Below are 11,538 nucleotides of genomic sequence, written 5' to 3'. Positions count from 1 at the left end.
TACAAAACCAACACACTATTGTAGTTAGTCATAATGTTGTTCTGAAAAAATCCCTAACCTGGGATCAACATTTTAAATGAAACTTTTGCTAGGGGTTTTAGACTACAGCCCCTAATCTCTGCACAGTTCTTAAAGGAGAAATCCACTTCATGAGGGGGTGAGTACATTATATGTGAATCTTTGTTTTGGAAGTGGACTTCTCTGTTAAGCTTGTTTTGTGATATATGGATTATTATGGATCTTAATGGTTTTCCCTACACTGACAAATATCAAATATCCCAAAACTTCCCAAGACGTCCATTGAAATTTTAAGTAAATGATAACAGAATTTTCATTTTGGGTGAACTATCCCATTAAAGGCTTTTTAATCTCAAAGCCAAGGCACAAAGCCATAATAAAAGTTTGTCTTGTCAGCACCAATAGCCTTGTGGTTAGCATGTCGACATATAGCGCTGTTCGATTCCCAACTCGTGGACTTTTCCCGATCCCACCCCCTTCTCTCTCTCCCCCACTTCACTTCCTGTCTATCTACACTGTCCTATTCAAATAAAAAAAGCCAAAAAATAAAAGTTTGTCTTACGGATTTTTCTTTTTTTTAGATTTTCTATTGTTGTACATTCTCCCCTCAATAGTGTAGTGTAGAAAGTGCTTGTTGGGAATGGAAAGACTGACTGTGCAAGAGAAAAAAGAAGTGAAACGCTCTGTTGGATAGACGGTCTCTGCAGACTGGGAAGAAGGATCAGGATGAAAGGAGTAAAAAGAGAAAGATAGTGAGAGAGAAAGAAGCAGATTGTGTCAGGAGCTTTACCCCTTGAATGTGAATGCAAGCAGGAGCCTTCACTTAACAGAAGGATCTGTCATACCGCGTATGTGGCGCGTTTGCATGCGTGTGAGAATCAGACACTGTTGACAGGATATCTTACAGAGCTTGATGGTATTGACAGAAATCACTGCCTGAAAATAATACAGCGGACATTTCAACACGTGGGCCTGCCCTTGTCCACAATGACAAGATGAAATATCACTGAGGACTGTATTTTTGTAGCCTATGCGTGTGTGTGCGTGTGTGAGAATGACGGTTCATTCACCTTGACAACACGCCGTTACTTGTGATGCTTTAATTACAAGTAGCAAGAACTTCATGCATTCAGATTAATTAATAAAGACAGTTTTAAAAAATAGACTCGTGCTAGTAATAACATTCAAGCTGACATGAGTCAAGTTTTTCTGGTTGATGGTGATATTTACAGCATCTTTTTATTTATCGACCTTTCTAACAATTTCAAGTTGTTTGCACTAGCTCATTTTAATTAAATTAAAATAGTATAAAATAATTTCTAGTGTGTGTATAGTGTTAGCCAGCTGTTGCTGTCAAAGTGGACATGTGAAAATGCAAGTATTTGAATTGCGAAGTCAGTGAGACTCGTTGTGCCCTTTATCTTCATCAGTTAATTTGGCAGCAGCTGGTTTGAGTCTTCCGCTGATGCTGATTTGGTGGAAGGAAGTGGCCTTTTCTGGCAACACAAGGGAAAATGTTTGTTTTAAGAAAAGCTATAGAGTCTCTCTCTCCTTCTCCGTCATGCTCCCTTGCTTCTGCTCTTAAGGTCACGGTTTGTACCCACCGTCACTGACTGTCACTCCATTTCTCTCTTTCTTTCTCACTGTTTCTCTTTCCACCTCTACCCTCCCCCATCTCTCTCTGGCCCTCTGTCAGCCATTTCAAAAACGCCTTTGAAAGAAAGAGAAAAAAGGAAGACTGAGGAACAGGAAAAAAGGAGGTGAAAGAAAAGGAACAGAATCAGACAGAAGAAGGGGAACAAAGACAAATACGTCAAAATATTTACCGTCATTCCGTCAGAATGATGCCAGGACACATCAATCCATTCAACATCACGCTAGTATCTGTGTGTCATATTTTACTGCTAAACCGTGGCCATGCACTCAAATAATTCAGTATGAATTACAAAGGTCGTTCTTGCTCTGTGGTCTCTGTGATCTATTTACAGTGCTCCAGTTTTTCACGTCAAAATGACTTTTACCTCAATCTCAGACACAAAACTTGCCTGACATTCATATATAAAAAAAATCCATAATAACAGCCTATATCAATGAATGTTGTATTAATGTACAAACTGTACAAAAATGTCTTTAAAACCTAACATTAAAATGTATTTAATTAAATGTTTTTAATTAAAGGTATAGTACACCCAAAAATGAAAATCTGCTGAAAATGTAAACATCCTTAGGCTAACCAAGATGTAGATGAGTTTGTTTCTTCATTGGAACAGATTTGGAGAAATTTAGCATTGCATCACTTGCTCACAAATGGATCCATGGAATGGAATATGTTAATTGATTGGATTGGAGTGTGGATTGGATTTTTGTGATGTTTTTAGTAGCTGTCTGACGGCACCCATTCACCGCAGAGGATCCACTGGTGAGCAAGTGATGCGTCATGCTACAGTGCCTTGCAAAAGTATTCATACCCCTTCATTTTTTTCACATTTTTTCAAGTTGCTGCCTTATGTTAAACTGCTTTAAATTACCTGTTTCCCACATCAATCTACACTCCATACAGCATTATGACAAAGCAAAAACAGATTTGTCACAACCTCGTAAATGTATTTAAGAAGAAAAAAAAGTGCATTGCATAAGTATTCATACCCTTAACTCAGTACTTAGCTGAAGCACCTTTACAGCCTCAAATCTTTTTGGGTATGATGCGACAAGCTTTGCACATCAGCATTTGGCAATTATCTGCCATTCTTCTCCTCACCTCTTCACCTCTCAAGCTCTGTCAGCTTGGATGGTTTAGATTGGTGGAGTGTTGCAATGATGTTTGTCCTTCTGTAAGTTTCTCCTATCTCCATATATGATCATAGAGTTTAACCAGAGTGACCATCAGGACCTTGGTCACCACTTTAACCAAAGCCCTTCTCCATCAATTGCTCAGTTTGGCCAGGAGGCCAGCTCTAGGAAGAGACCTGGTTATTTCAAACTTTTTCCATTAAGGGTAATGGAGACTACATGCTTCTGTGAACCTTCAGTGCAGTAGAATGTTTTCTGAACTCCTCCCCAGATGTGTGGCTTTATGCAACCCTGTTTGTGAGCACTACAGGCAGTTTTTCCCCTCAGGACTTGGCTTTTGCTCTGATATGCATTTTCAGCTGTTGGACCTTTTATTAAGACATTTTCCCTACACTGTACAACTACAGTGTGCCTTTCCAAATCATACCAAGTCAATTGAATTTGCCACAGGTTAACTCCACTCAAAGTGTAGTAACATCTACATATACGAGTGCTCCTGAGCGAAATTTCAACTGTCCCAGATAATGAAATCATTTAAGTTTTTTATTTCCAACAAATTTGCAATTATGTTAAAAACCTGTTTTTGCTTTGCCATTATGGTGTATGGAGTATAGATTGATGTGGTAAAAAAAGTCATTTAAGGCACTATAACATATGCCAGCAACATGACAAAATATGAAAGGGGTATGAATACTTTTGCAAAGTACTGTATATTCAGAAACAAACTCATCTTGGATGAGCTTTGTTTTTACATTTCAAGTGTATGGTTTTTTAAATGACTTCTGATGGTTTACTTTTCTCAGAAGCCAATAATTCTGAGTGCAAAACTCAGAATTCTATTTAATGTAGTCTGGGTCATATTTTATTTTACCTTGTGAAATTTTTCATGGTTTTTGAGGATGAATACTTGTCAAGCAACCTGTCTGTGTTGTCATCTACTTAATTTAACAGTGTCACATAAACAGTGACATGATTTTGCACCATGATGCTTGTCCACGACAACAAAATATACAGAAAATGTTTCCTCTTTCTTTTTGCTTACTATAATATGTTCAATGCAACAGTGACCTAGTATATATTTCTTAAGGAAATAATGCATCTGATTAATATTGGTTTACTCAGAAACATATTCAAGCAAAGAAACAGCAAAGTAATTCATTTTCAACACATATCAGGGATCTCTCTGTCTTCTTTATTCTTTTTTCTATTGTTTGATACTTTTACTCTTTTTTTATTCTTCTTCTCTCTCCGTCTGTCTCTGTGTGATCCCTCTCCCCGGACCTGCTGTGGTGCGTTCAAGCGCTCCACCGCCACGCACTAACGAACTTCCAACATCTTGTCCCGTCACGGCAATTACACACACATACACACACACACACACAAACACTCACATGCACAGTGTTTACACTGACACTAATACACGTATTCCCAATGCCCTACACGTACACCCTGCCCAAATGAAGGGCTTGCATATTATGTAGTAAGGTGTGTGGATGCAATATCATTAACATTAGCCGTCACAGTTGATTTAAATCAAGCCTTGAATAAGGATATAAGATGTTGAGGAGACCAGGGTTGGTCGGCCACAGGAGTAGGTAATTTCTGGTTCATAATTGATCCTGTCATAAAATGTAACATGAATGTTTGCTCACTTGACCCACATTCATTGATTCTTTTAAGTCTTTAAAGACTAAGCCTGCTGACTGACAAGAAGATTTTTTTTTGTCAAAGCGAAAGATAAAACGTTCTAGAAATAATTGAGAGATGTTTAAATTTAGTTAATTTAATTTAAGACTTGGTTTTGGGGTTGGAGTAAATGATAAAAATTATAAGTAAGCTGATATGTCCATATCTTTCTTCATATTTCATCGTTTCCCTTTGGCAAGGGACTGTTATTACAATATTAAATGATTCATTTAACCGATTCGTTCAAAAATGTTGCTTCAGACTGTTTTTATGAGTGAATCATTGAATTATTCGCTTAACCGATTCAAAAATACAAATTTATTTAAAAACGCTACTACTGTGTGTTGCTTGGAGACTCCAGGGTTCATTGTGGCTTTGTTTAGATCTGTTTACATTGGTAGAGTGAATACAGACAAAGTAACTAAAGGAAACATCCAAAACGTAAGTTATTAACTTTATATTCTTGTGTGTTAAACTGTTATATAAAAGCAATGTGACACTTGCAATTGTGCCATTGTTCATAAAAAAAATAAAATAAAATGGTTTAAAGGAAACTGTTTGTTCTAGAAGTGGAGTTCTAATTTAAATTAAGCATATATCAATAAATTGATCATAAAAATAGACCTAATTATCAGACAAATCTGTGTTAAGTGGTGTTAGTTTGGGATGTTGAGGTCCATATGTATATATCAAATGAAATAACAGAATTTAGTGTACATCATTTAATCAGAATTTGTGCAAAGAAAACTGTTCACTCCATAGCCAAACGCTATTATAGATCTAAACTATAAGAAATACATAGTTGTAGATGCTCATCACAATGATATGATAAAGACTCAGGGTTAATTAAGGCTCAAATTTTAATAACACACACTTAATCATTTATAGCTTAGCTGACTAATGCAGACCAGGGCCAGACACATATACACACACAGCTGCATGTATTATTTAGCCATATTTCTTTTTTCCCCATTGCTCCTGAGTAGACAAACAGACAAATACACACTTCAGCGCTTCTGTTATTGGCTTAGGAGACACAAGGGGTTCAGCTGAATGTGTGTGGGTATTACAGACTCACACTTGGATGGATAAATTGCTGAAGACTACTGGCAAATTAAACATTTTAATAGCATAGTATTAAAGTTGATGTTAAAAGACGGCCAAGGATTTGAAATTAAAATGCAGAGGAAAATTTAAAGGGCATTAATGCAGACAAGCAATTGATCATACTGTAGTATGATGCAAAGAATAAACCAAACAACTAATATTTGAGAATAAACGCACAAGTACAGAATAGACAGCCTTGGAGAGAAGTAATGTCCAGGTGAATCAATACGTGCATTTAATGACATTTTAAAAAACACATAATAAATATACATACAAATTCACACTAAATTAAATTGTGACCTGTCATTTGGATAAACCTAAAGCAACTGCAGAACTGTCCTTCTCTCTTTTAGTCTGAGACATAAATTGAGTGTAAAAAGAAAACAAACAGTCTACCAGGGAGAGAGAACAAAATAAAGCGAGGGAGAAGAGGAGCGCCAAAGAGACTCAAGGGATGGTTAGGATTTATGGTTCAGTAGCTGAACTCACGATCAGATAATTCAAAAGTTAATCGCTTTCCATAACTCTCTTGCACATAATCTTGCTCATCTTTTATCAATGACAACACCAAATACCAGAATAAACTGCATCTCACGCGCTTGCATCCGCACGCACCGCTTGTTTATGAGAAGAAATGATGCCCATTAAAAAGTTTGCTTTCCATCATGAAAAAGCAGCAGTTTGGTGAACAGTTACGCTTTTGTAGATAGTCCAGCACCAAGCCTTTAGAAATGTTATGGGGATCAGGGATGCAACAAACTCTATCATTTACAAAGACATCCAAATTTGTGTTGTGTTATTTCATTTAAATTACATGCATAAACACTGTTGTTCATATGTCTGGGCCCGGTAAGATTCTTTTTTAAATAAGAATAAGAAATAATCTCATATGCTCACCAAGTCTGCATTTATTTGATAAAAAGTATATAAATATTAAAAAAATAACTTTTTTTCTGTGATAGTCATTACTTCACTTTTTTTCTTCACGCACACCTTGTGAATTTTCAAAAAAAAATAGCATACCGATACAAGTGGCTAGTTTAGATAGTATTTTCTTCTCATCTTACCTACTATGTTTACAGCAGTAACCAAGCAAATGCTGTTCCATAAGCGCCACCTGCTGTCACAGAGTGAATTTGCATTTTCATTCAGCCCGTCTGCTGTTTTTGTTATGTGCAGTTATGTTTAATGTATAATAATTTTACCATTTACAATTCAGACCATTCTGTTTTTGCTTTAAATTTTGAAATTACAATCTAATGTACATCAAAAACTGCTCATTCTACATGCAGAGATGGCAAAAGTACACACATCCTTCACTCAAGTAAAAGTACAGACACTCATGTTTAAAAATACTCAGGTAAAAGTAGAAGTACTGACTACACTTTTTTACTTAAATTAAAGACGTATGAGCTCAGACATGTACTTAAGTAAAAAGTACTCATTACTGCTACCTGTTTTAGTGTCATGCTGGTGACTGGTCCTCACGTCATATTTACACATTAATACAAAATAACTTACGTCAGTCAGTCATATTTTATGAGTCACATTTTTCTCTTACCAAAATTAACCATGGTGTAGCAAAGCCATGGTTCATTTGTGGTTACCATGCTTTAACTATAGTAACCATAGATTTTGGTTTTAATTTTCGTAAGGGTTGTATTGTTATCTGCCCTAGCTCCCTACGTATTACAAAATGATGTTTTATAACATTTGTTTGCTAAATTACTACTGTAACTTTATAGTAGATAATAATTATGTCCTTTAGCATAGAGTATTTTGGGTAATGATAGTAATTTAATTAAGATTCGTTTATAGTACTACTGCTGTAAGAAACAGTTTGGCAGAGACGCGGAGCGTGCACGAGCCGAATCGCGTTGCCAGTCAAGACTAACCGATCCATGATTTATTACAGATTTGTTTTCGAATTTTAAAACTAATGTAACGAGCCTGGTTTGAAAATGTAAGAAGTAAAAAGTACAGATATTTGTGTAAAAATGTAAGGAGTAAAAGTAAAAGGTAGTCAGAAAAATAAATAGTGAAGTAAAGAACTGATACCAGAAAAATCTACTTAAGTACAGTAACGATACATCTCTGACTACATGTAACATACGTGATAAAAAAAGAGTGGTTCTGCAACTGTTTCGTGTATTCTGATTCATATAAAGGCACAGTTAGGGAAAAAAACATAATAAACCGTGAAACTGCCAGAATCGATTATACAAATGTATACAGATTTTTGGTCAAACCGCCAATGTTGGACCTAATTACGTTTATTATTATGTACACATGCAGTACTACCATACCCAGATAGCACACGTACGTCTGCAAGATGTCTGTTAAAGATCACTTGAATTGGAAAGCATCTGCTGTGTACAAACTTCTGACAGACGTCTGTAAGTCTGACAGACGTCTGTAAGTTGTCAGTTTTACGTACATTTTAAATCATAAACATCTTAAAGACATATAATAGATGTCTATTGACATCTAAAAGAAAACGTCCCATAGACGAATTGTAGATGAGCAAACACTCTAAAAAATACATCTTCCAGATGTAAATACAGATGTCAAATAGACGTCTTCATGATGTATGTGTGCTATTTGGGTAAACTCCCTATCCATCTTTTTTTTTATTTCCTTTTTTCATAAGAGTTGGTGCGGCGATTCGTAAATTTTATGGATTTGGCTTCCAGTCTTATACACGTTCATATATTTTTAGCTGTACAATACACCTTGTTTTGCTGCTTGATATTGCAAATTGGTGTGTTGTACCATATTATTTTACTGCGTTTACTGTATATTGTTATTCTTCTTGTTATTTCAGATTAGCAGCTAATGAACCAGAAGTCTCACCATAGACTTACTTCTGCATTAAAGAAAAAGGTGGATGGGGGTGTGGATCACTTGTTAAAGACTCCATGAGAAGTGTTGTATGGAGAGGCCTTCAACAGAATTCTTTTTGATAGTTATAAGGATTTTGCCATGTTGTTTGACCACTTAAAGCCAGTATGGCAGAGGTTTAATTTAGTGAATTTCAGAGCTTTTTATCCAGTCTTGTTCTTCTTGTAACCACTCTTCAGATACTGTTAGATTTTACTGAGCTTTTTTTTACTGAGCTTATACCTGTTGTTAATTAATAATTCCTTTGGTGCTAACAATCAATATCCTCACTGATATATTCTGTGTGTTATTAAAAAACAGAGCGGCGCAACTGAATATCTTCACACATTCAGAACCGTGCAGACTATGGTATTTGAACTATGCTCTGCAATGTGTGTCTGTCAGGTTGCAGTCAATACCCACTGGGGTGGACTGAGACATGGGGAGTTGAAAGCATAACGCAAGCAGCCAGTTCAAGCCAGGACAGATACCCCAATACTGTTTATTAGCTGAAATAAATTACTTTTACCTTGTTTATTTGCTCTTTTATGTTATTTGAAATCTTTTGATGCTGAGAAAATATTCATATGCATTGGCACCACTTTGAGTCTTGGCTGAACAAGTTTTAAGCAGAAGAGTCAAAAAGTCTGGTTGTGATGTTACGACATGGTGAAGTCTTAGTTTATAAGGATTAATTAGGTAACGCTCAATCATTCTTTCTCTGATCAATTCACTTGTTCTAATGAACTTGCATATTATGAACATCTTGAATGTATATTGTAGCCAAAAATAATGATGCAACAAAATAATTGCTCTTTTAATCATCTCATTTATCTCTCAAATCAGCGTTGTACCGCTCGCCATGACCATCGTTGTTCAAAGACACAGGTACCTTGGGTGATTTGGGTTTGACATTTAAGAACAAAGGACAAGTTAAACAAAAAAAATCAACAAAACATACCAACAGTTTCAAAATGTAACAGCTAGCACCACACTGAAACCCCAAGAAATGTTCTTGGGTGTAGACTAAATGCACGCTTGTTAGTGGCAAGATAAAAAGAATGGAAAGATGGAGAAGGAAAAATGGAAGAGTGAGGGGATTTGTTGCTGTAATTGAATAGATTTGGCTTGTTACCACACAGTTGTTAGGTGTCAAACTGGGAAACGGTGTGTTTGTGTGTGTGTTAGCATGAAAGTTAGCTCAAATCCTTATGGGCAAAGTAGCATGAATGTTTGTTAGCTTGTGTGTGCATATGCCTATGCATCTAAGAATGAGAAAGAGAATTTGAAAAAGCACATGCTGATTATCCCCCCCATTCTGGCCACATATGCTGCCCTTCTCAGCAAGTATCATTATTGTTTTGTTTTTGTAGCGTCTTTCCAAAAATAGGTTTAACAGAGAAGGTGTGTTTATTATGCACAATTCCACCAGACCTGATCAAGATGACCGAATGTTACCACTGTCTGTTTTTTAGTATCAATTCTAAAGTTATAGTTTGGTCAGAAATTAAAATTATCATCATTTTCTCACCCTCCTGTCTTTCCAAACCAGTATTTTCTTCCTAATCTTTCTTCTACCTTTTTCTCAGTAGGTCTTATCAGCCCTCATCCAACTCCCATGTAACATTCTTCTGACAGCCCTAGACAGTGTTTCATGGGTTGGTGATCAGTACAGCTTCTAAAGCTCATCTATAGCAGCCTTCCAGAGATGTTCTGTCCAGTTCTCTGAGTGAACAATGATATCATGAAGGTACCTGACAGCAGACACGGTGAAGTCTCGGTGTTATCCATTGTCCTCTAAAGAAATTAAAGTTTTTATTTTATTTTAACAAGGACCTGTTACATTTATCAAGAAGTGACTGTAAAGACATTTATAATTTTGTGTCCCATAGGTGGAGTGTGTAAGGCTGGGGAAGAAAAATTTGGACAAAAATGCCGCCTGCACAAACAAATTTAATCTATCACGTTTGTTGATAACAAAGTAAAAATGAATAGAAAGTGTCGACTGCGGTGTTAAATTAAGATCTGCTCATGTTGCACCGTAATTATACGGTTTTACAGTATTGCGCATTAAAACCAATCACACATGATTCTGTTGAGCTAAGGCATGCAATGGCCAATCATAGGCGTCCAGATGAGTCATCGCTGAAACTCGTCAGTTTTGCTGTGCGCGAGCAACTCTTGAATTCTCTACATATCTTTGCCACCTATTAACTTTAGTTTGTCAACATATTGCACCCTGCTTACTAAGTCCTTCTCTATATGATTTAGCAGCTTCCACGTTTTTCTGTAGTTTAGACAGCATAAATTAGCAGAACAATGTATTCAGTAGTACATTAACTGTGCAGTCCATGCTGTTGTTCACATCCGAGTATCTCCAATATGGCCGTGCATCTGGGTAAATGACCAAACCTCTATTCGGGCACATGCCGCCTTCAAACTCTGTGCCCTTTTTTATTTTCCATAAGGCAAAAATCATTGATTGGATCATTTAAGTAATACATAACCCTGAACCCTAAGTATAAACAATAATAAAAGTTTGTTTCCTAATTAGTTTGTATTGCCAACTCATGTTCACACGTACACAAAGTTTCAGGATTTCAAAATTGCATACCCAGCCCGGCTACACAAACACCCTTCATTTTATTTCCTACACGGCCACGCGTATTCATTTGATATGCAACGCAAAATACAGTGTGTGTGTGTGTTTGTGTGTGTGTGCATTCTCAAGTGTGTGTGCTTTAAATGTCAAGGGTGTGTAGGTTTAGCATTTCATTTAGCATACAATTAAAAACAGGAAGAGTGGGGATAAGAGAAAGATCACGAAAGAAGGGAAGTTAGGAGAGGGCAAGTCACTAAAATGAAGTTGGGCGGTGGAGGAGGAGGGGAAGAGGACAAACAGAAAAATTTATTGAGAAGATAAATGGAGAAAAAGAGAGATGGTGAAAAGGCTAAAGAGAAATTAAATATGGGGGAATGAATCAAGTGAAAATAGCAGACATGATGAATAAATAAAGTAGCTGGAAGAGGAAACAGCAATACAGTATGAGGTATACA

Source organism: Labeo rohita, chromosome 6, assembly GCF_022985175.1.
Source record: "Labeo rohita strain BAU-BD-2019 chromosome 6, IGBB_LRoh.1.0, whole genome shotgun sequence".
Taxonomy (NCBI): Eukaryota; Metazoa; Chordata; class Actinopteri; order Cypriniformes; family Cyprinidae; genus Labeo; species Labeo rohita.
This window is presented reverse-complemented; position numbering follows the sequence as displayed.